The sequence below is a fragment of the Pituophis catenifer genome, unplaced genomic scaffold (genome assembly GCF_029215685.1).
Source record: "Pituophis catenifer annectens isolate HBS135680 unplaced genomic scaffold, rPitCat1.0.hap2 SCAF_3, whole genome shotgun sequence".
In the NCBI taxonomy this organism is placed as follows: domain Eukaryota; kingdom Metazoa; phylum Chordata; class Lepidosauria; order Squamata; family Colubridae; genus Pituophis; species Pituophis catenifer.
The window spans coordinates 200,899,563-200,907,945 of record NW_027256883.1 but is presented as its reverse complement, the minus strand read 5'-3'; positions in this window follow the sequence as shown (position 1 = coordinate 200,907,945).

Sequence of the window (8,383 nt, the reverse complement as noted above, 5' to 3'; positions counted from 1 at the left end):
GGAATAAACTATTATTGTGTGTGATTATGTGTGATTAAATGCAGTGATTAAATGAACGAAGGATATATTTTGGTGATATATCAATTTACTACTTTTCCAGAGTATTTTTTCCTGATTTTAGAATAGAATAGAATAGAATAACAGAGTTGGAAGAAACCTTGGAGGTCTTCTAGTACAACCCCCTGCTCAGACAAATGGCTGTTCAATCTCTTCTTAAAAACTTCCAGTGTTAGACCAACTTCTGGAGGCAAGTTGTTCCACAGATTAATTGTTCTCACTGTCAGGAAATTTCTCCTTAATTCCAGGTTGTTTCTCTCCTTGATTAGTTTCCACCCATTGCTCCTTGCCCTGCCTTCAGGTGCTTTGGAGAATAGCTTGACTCCCTCTTCTTTGTGGCAGCCCCTGAGATATTGGAACACTGCTATCATGTCTCTCCTAGTCCTTCTCTTCATTAAACTAGACATACCCAGTTCCTGCCACCGTTGTTCATATGTTTTAGCCTCCAGTCCCCTAATCATCTTTGTTGCTCTTCTCTGCATTCTTTCTAGAGTCTCAATACCAATTTTTTTTTTACTTTGTGGTGATCTTATTTTACATCGTGGTGACCAAAACTTCTGATACGTTTGTACGTATGGTACAACATTCTGTAACATTATCTGGAGCATGCATATTTACCTTCATTTGCAGTACACCCATACACACATGCCTAAAAGATTCTATTGTTGTACCATTATAGAAATCATCCAACCTTAGAATTTAAATGTTACTTGTTGGAGAGATATATTGAGCAAGTAGAGCAGAGGGAGACCAGAGTATAAGTGAGCAGTTCTTATCTGGGGCTTTGTTTCCATTAAACTGTGAACAAAGAAGTTAAGGTAGAAGGTTCGTTAAAAAAAAAATGGGACTAGAGCCATGATGGCGAATCTATGCCACGCATGCTAGAGGTGGCAAACATCATCCTCTCTGATGGCATGCGAGATGTCACCTCCAGTTCAGCTCCGCCTCCCATCAGCCAGCTGGTCTTTGGGTCTCTGCAGTGCATGCACAGGGGGCGGGACGCATGCAGGGGGAGCCGGGCACGCATATGGGAGGGCAGGGCGCATGCGTGGGGGGCTGGGCACATGCAGGAGGCTATGCTCGCATGCATGGGGGGTAGGATGCATGCGTAGGACTTTGCACACAATGCATTTTGGGGGTTAGGTCACATTCGCACAAACGCACACACATACGCGCTTTGGACACTCGGTCCGGAAAAGGTTAGCCATCACCAGACTAGAGTGTAGCAATTTATGGGAAGGAGAAAAAAAAGCATTCTCTGAACAGCATGCACATAGAAAACAATGGCTTCACAATCTACACATCACATCTACCCTCAAAATATTTGTAACTTGTCAATCTAGTTGATAGCAATGGTTATGCCTGCAGTGCACTGTATGTCTGCATGTCTTTCTCCGTTGTTCAGCTTTCAGTGCTTTTCCTTCATTTGCCCTGCCTTTCTTTGTCCTCGGAAGAAAGAGGACACTAAACAAGGAGAAGCACACAGCAAGGAGGAAGTGATAACGTTGTGCAACCTGAATGAGGAAAGGAATGAAAATACAAACAAGATTTTGTGGGGCAGGCCTTCAAAAGATCATCAAGATGAAGAAGTTCCATACTGGTGACCTGTCATTTGGGGAACTGGAAAAGTGGCTGAAGTCTCCATGCCGAGCATCCACCCACAGTCTCCCTGCCCCCCCCACCACCACATGATAAGGTCTACCATGTGATTTTACGTTTCATAAGTGCTTCCAACTCCCAAAATGGAAAATAAGAACAAGAAATCTGCCTGGCCCCATAGACAATAACAAATTCACCATTTGCATTGATCTTTCAAGGATTTTTGTCAATCAAACAGTGAAGGTTTCCACCTTCCTATTAACTCAAAAGAGAGACCCCTCCTGATGAAATTGTGATTAATCCACCTGTACAAATCATAGTTCTTCCTCCAAATTCAGGTATGAAATCTGGTATTGACACACCGAATGGATTTCTGCCTGGTGCATTTTATATTATTTAGTATATAATTACTATTATTCTAAATAATTTTGATCTTTGTTCTGACCTGAACTTTGGTCCAGAAGTTCAAATCAGATCAGATCTGGTTACATTATCACAGTGACTAGAACAGTATTTTTAAACAGCTATAACATACAGTATGCCAGTTTCTTTCCTCTGAAATCAAAGGGTATGAATTTGGACAGTATCTTTTTACTGTGGCTGCCTTTCCACCAAATTCTGATGTTCTCTCCCTCCAAAAAAGGGGGAAATCCCCTTTATGGAAAACTTTTAAAGGAGATATGACGGGGTCTTGGCATCTATGCACTATGCAGCTTCCTATGTCCCAAAACATGACAAAAAGTTGCCTTAGTAAGACCACACCTAGAATACTGCATCCAGTTTTGGTCACCGCACTATAAAAAAGATGTTGAGACTCTAGAAAAAGTGCAGAGAAGAGCAACCAGGATGATTAGAGGACTGGAGACTAAAACATATGAAAAACGGTTGCAGGAACTGGGCATGGCTGGTCTAGTGAAGAGAAGTACCAGGGGAGACATGATAGCAGTGTTCCAATATATGAGGGTCTGCCACAGAGAGGAGGGGGACAAGCTATTTTCCAAGGCACCTGAAAGCCAGACAAGGAATAATGGATGGAAACTGATCAAGGAGAGATTCAACCTAGAAATAAGGAGAAATTTTCTGACAATGAGAGCAATCAACCAATGGAATAGCTTGATGTCAGAAGTTGTGGGAGCTTCATCACTGGAGACTTTTGAGAAGAGACTGGACTGCCATTTGTCAGAAATGGTGTAGGGTCTCCTGCTTGGGTGGGGGGTTGGACTAGATGACCTACAAGATCCCTTCCAACTCTGTTAATCTGTAAAAAATTAAATCTGCTGATCTCACCGTCCTCTTTTTACTGATGTACATTAGAAGCGAAATATTAAACAGAAAAGAAAAGAGAGATGTGAAAAGCCTCTTCACCCATCCTCATTTCAACTATGGATAGCTCCAGTTACTTTGACTTAATATTAGGGTTGTGATTGATAGATTATGTGCCATCAAGTCAGTGTCAACTCTTAGTGACCACATAGATAGAATGTTCTGTCCAATATTTTTGGATCACCTTTTGATTGATAGGCCCCTGAGGCAATGTGTTATCCAAAAATGCAAAAAACAACAAAAACTAAAAAGAAGAAGCTTTTTAAACCCCCTTCACGCAAGGTAGCAGAAAGAATCTGAGTGTAAAAGTGATAATCTCTATGAATGAGTTAAATTAAACAATCATTAAACAAAATGGAATCTTAACTGCCCACTAAAAAGCAAACAATGAAGACACTAGATAACTTGCTTAGGGAGATAGTTCTATGTTTGGGATGCCAACAGTATTAAGTTTTTTAAATATACAATAAAATAACTGAAGAAAAAATAATTCAGGGTGGCAATACAGTACCTTAATACATAATAGCAGAAACCTACAAACTCTCAAATGCCAAAAATGGAATGCCTATGCCCTTCCAAAGTTGGTATTAAATTATAATTGTTAATGGGACAGAAGATACATAATTCAGGGATAATCATACAAGCTTTGATTAGCCTTGACAAAAAGAGATTTGGACAAGGGGGGATATGACAAATATTTTCAAACCTCTGAAAAATGTAATACCAAAAGGCGTCAAGACCTGTGTGCAAAGCATGGAATGATGGACTTAGATTTAAATGAAGTAGATTCTGATGGAATATTAGGAGGAACTTCCTACTAGTAAAAGTAGTTCACAGTAGCATCAACCACCCAGAAAAATAATAGGCCCTTCTTTACTGGATATGATGAAGACTAGAACACATAGATGTAACCAACTGGGAAACTGTCAGCATTCTACATCAGCTACATCGGAAGGAAGGAAGGAAGGAAGGAAGGAAGGAAGGAAGGAAGGAAGGAAGGAAGGAAGGAAGGAAGGAAGGAGGAAAAAAGATAAGGAATTCTTAGACTCTAGGCCCATGATGGCGAACCTATAGCACGTGTGCCCAAAGTGGCATGCGAAGCCATGTTGCCCGGCATGTGTGGCCTTGCCTGTTTGTCTTCTGGATTTCTGGCGCACATGCACACAAGATCAGCTGTCCTTCACACATGCGGCAGTGCCAAAAACCGCTGTGTGCATGCATGCCGGCCAGCTGATTGTTGGGTGCGCATGCGCACCAGAACCCGGAAGTTTGGCTTTTCCGGAGCTTGGCCCTGATGAGCATGTGTGTGTGCGTGATGTTTCCGCATGACCTTTTTGGCACTTGGTGCCAAAAAGGTTTGCCATCACTGATCTAGGCACTCAGATAAATCAGCCATCAATAGACACATAGAGGTAAATCACATTTACAAGCCTTTTAAAAGAGATAATAAAACTTTTAAAAGAAATAATTAAAAAAAGCACAGAAGGAAAAAAAAAGACCAGGACACATTTTCTCCACCCAGATAAACAGGGATTAGACAATTAGAGCAAACTCCAGGAGATAGTGAAGGACAGGGAAACCTGGCTTGCTATGGTCCATGGGGTCACGAAGTGTCAGATATGACTTAGCAACTGAACAACAGAAAAACACCAGATAAACAATAAAGCAGAAAACAATACCCTAATCAAGAAACTACCAAGGAGAAAACCACATCCCACCAATAGTAACAGGGCAGGCTACTATATATAAACAGGGGGCAAACCCCACCCTCACTGGCACTGATGATGTAACCTATGTAATGAAATGCCTGCAAGCAACAATCTCAAAAAACACCAAGGACCCCATAAAACAAACAGCCATCCATCAATCTAGGATTCTTTAATCTGAATTCTTGGATTGAGCAGAAAGTTGCTTTAGGTGACATTTAGATAGCTAAATGACCTGCTCCAACTCTATAAATTTAGCTCTATAGGTAATGGTAAAGGTTCCCCTTGCACATATGTGCTAATCGTTCCTGACTCTAGGTGGCAGTGCTCATTTCCATTTCAAAGCCAAAGAGCCAGCGGTGTCCAAAGACGTCTCCGGGGTCATGTGGCCGGCATGACTAAATGCCAAAGACGCACGGAATGCTGTTACCTTTCCACCAAGGGTGGTCCCTATTTTTCTACTTGCATTTTTTACGTGCTTTCAAACTGCTAGGTTGGCAGAAGCTGGGACAAGTAATGGGAGCTCACTCCATTACGTGGCGCTAGGGATTCGAACCGCTGAACTGCCGACCTTTCGGTCAACAAGCTCACTGAGCCACCGCGTCCCACTGAGTTCTTTGTAAGGAGTCAAATAAACAACCCCCCCCAAAAAAGCTTAAGTGAACGCAATAGCTTTTGAAAGATTGTTCTGTAAAGATCTTGTATTCGAATGAGTAGATTGGAATTCCTCCCTTGCACTAAAATGCAACACTCTCATTTGCCCACTAATTAAAAAAGAAAGAAAGAAAGAAAGAAAGAGGAAGGGATGGGCTTTATTACCAACCATTTCACCCATTTGAAGCTTAAATCTAAAATCTTTTGAAGACACACATGAAGTCTTGCTTGCAATATAAATAGGATTGGTGCCAAACATAGCACCAGAAGTGTTCAATAATGAAATACAGCTGTCTTTACTGGCATTTACCCATGAAACTTGGTCTTTTTTTCCTTCTTCTTTTAAACTTAGAAATGCTGACCAAGAGAAATCTGGGAAATGAAAACATTTATTTTCCAAGGGAGGGAGGCGTCTGTGAACTGCAACCTAAACATTCACTTAACATCTGAACATTCCATAAAAATAATTTATAACATAATTTCTTTTTAGAAGTACAGTTCAGCAGAGGGCTTTTCAAAAGCTTTGGCTGAGAACTTGGCCTATGAATCTATAAGTCTTAATTACCAAAATGCTTTATATACCTTTTGGGGGGAGTTTTAGCAAAGCACATCAAAGTAAGTATCTGGCCTTTTTCAGCTTAAGGCTCAGGGTGGAAGGAATCAAGCATCAAGGACTGACATTCCTTGGCTGGACTGGACCAGCATATTTTACTGGTAAAGCAGGAAGTGGTATATGCATAAAGGTAAAGGTTCCCCTCTCACGTATGTGCTAGTCGTTCCTAACTCTAGGGGTCGGTGCTCATCTCCGTTTCAAAGCCGAAGAGCCAGCGCTGTCCAAAGATGTCTCTGTGTGGCCGGCATGACTAAACACCAAAGACGCACAGATATGTACATAACCATGTACATATTAAAAGGCATAACATTCAAGAACAGAAATTAATTTAGCATCTGAGATTAAAACAAACCCTACTACAAATTCTGACTGTCTCTGAAACAATCCCTCTCCCTCCCTCCCTCTTTCTCTTTCTCCCTCTCTCTCTGTCTCTCTGCCTCTGTCTTTCTATCTCTCTTTCTCCTATCTATGGAAGCCCCATCTATCTACATAGATAATAATAGATTAGATAATATTGGCCAGCATTTTATTTAAAAAATTCTGGGTTTTTTTTGTCCAAAAGAAGAAATAAAGGAAGGATCGGAGGTGGGTTTCAGCAGGTTCTGACCAGTTCTGGAGAACCGGTAGTGGAAATTTTGAGTAGTTCAGAGACCGGTAGTAAAAATTCTGACTGGCCCCACCCCCATCTATTCTCTGCCCCCCAAGTCCCAGCTGATCAGGAGGAAATGGGGATTTTGCAGTAACCTTCCCCTGGATTGGGGAGGAAATGGGGATTTTGCAGTAACCTTCCCCTGGATTGGGGAGGGAACGGAGATTTTACAATATCCTTCCCCTGCCATGCCCATCAAGCCATGCCCACCAAGCCATGCCATGCCTACCAAGCCACACCCATAGAACTGGTAGTAAAAAAAATTGAAACCCACCACTGGGAAGGATGGTAAGTTCCATATAGACTTCTGGACTCCTTAGATCAGTGTTTCTCAACCTTGGAAGCTTGAAAATGGGTTGGACTTCAACTCCCAGAATCCCCCAGCCAGCAGCGCTGGCTGGGGGATTCTGGGAGTTGAAGTCCACCCATCTTCAAGCTTCCAAGGTTGAGGTATACTGCCTTAGATTCTCCAGTTCCTCCAAAATGGGGGGAAGAGTCAATAAATTCAGTCCCCCCTCCCCCAGTGATTATATTAGACACCTCTCAGGTCCTCTACAAATGTATTTTAAAGTGTGACTGAGGTATTCCCAAAGTTTCAAGTTTCTCTGAAGCTGCTCTGGCATTGTGACATTGATATTACAGAAAATGGACGGAATGTATAAGGAACTGCCTGCTTTCAAGGAATTCATACAAATCCATCTGGTTCCAAAGAGTTTTAGCACAGGGATTTCCAAGAAACAATAATTTTGACTAAGTAATCAAATAGTTTTTATGTTCCTGTTTGTTTGTTTGTTTGTTTGTTTACTTTAATAAGATGAATTTCCTTCAGTAAAGTGGTCTTATTTTTTGTAATTTTGTATTTGTCTTATAACTAGAAAACTGCATTGCAGAAGTACAAATGTCAAGATGTTGTGGCATTTTAACTTATTTGTCGGATCATTTCACATATTGATTAGTTTAAAATTAGGTTTGTGTACATTGAAATTCTAATAAATGAATTCACAATCTACCTCTACCTAGATACTAGATGACCTAAATACCTGGCTTTATATGAGACACTTTTCAATGTTCTGGTCATCCAGACATTCCATGTATAGCTAAAGAGTTATTAGCTAGTAAGATTATATTTAAAACCCCATCATCCAAATCCCTTGGAGCAAGGATAGGAAGTAGAGTCACTTGGTTGAGTTGGGCAGCTATGGATATTGAATTAATATTTATTTATTAATTCAATTTCTATAGCTGCCAAACTATATCCTAACCAGAGGTGGGTTTCAGCAGGTTCTGACCAGTTCTGGAGAACCGGTAGTGGAAATTTTGAGTAGTTCAGAGAACTGGTAGTAAAAATTCTGACTGGCCCCGCCCCCATCTGTTCTCTGCCTCCCAAGTCCCAGCTGATCAGGAGGAAATGTGGATTTTGCAGTAACTTTCCCCTGGATTGGGGAGGGAATGGAGATTTTACAGTATCCTTTCCCTGCCACGCCCACCAAGCCACACCCACAGAACCGGTAATAAAGATTTTTGAAACCCACCACTGATCCTAACTATATTGTAACTATATTTCTAAGTAAATTCAATAAACATATTTAGTAAATTGATTCAATCCATCTGTTGTGGGAAATAGGTGAACCATTTATGTAAGAAGAAACAGTTTATGATGAGAATTTAGAGCATCTAGTTCATAAGATAGGTGGAAGAAGGAATTGGAAGGGAGGGGAACTGAAGGCTTCAGAGCTGTACCTAGTTCTATAGCAGGTGTATCAAAATCAAGGCCTGTGGGCC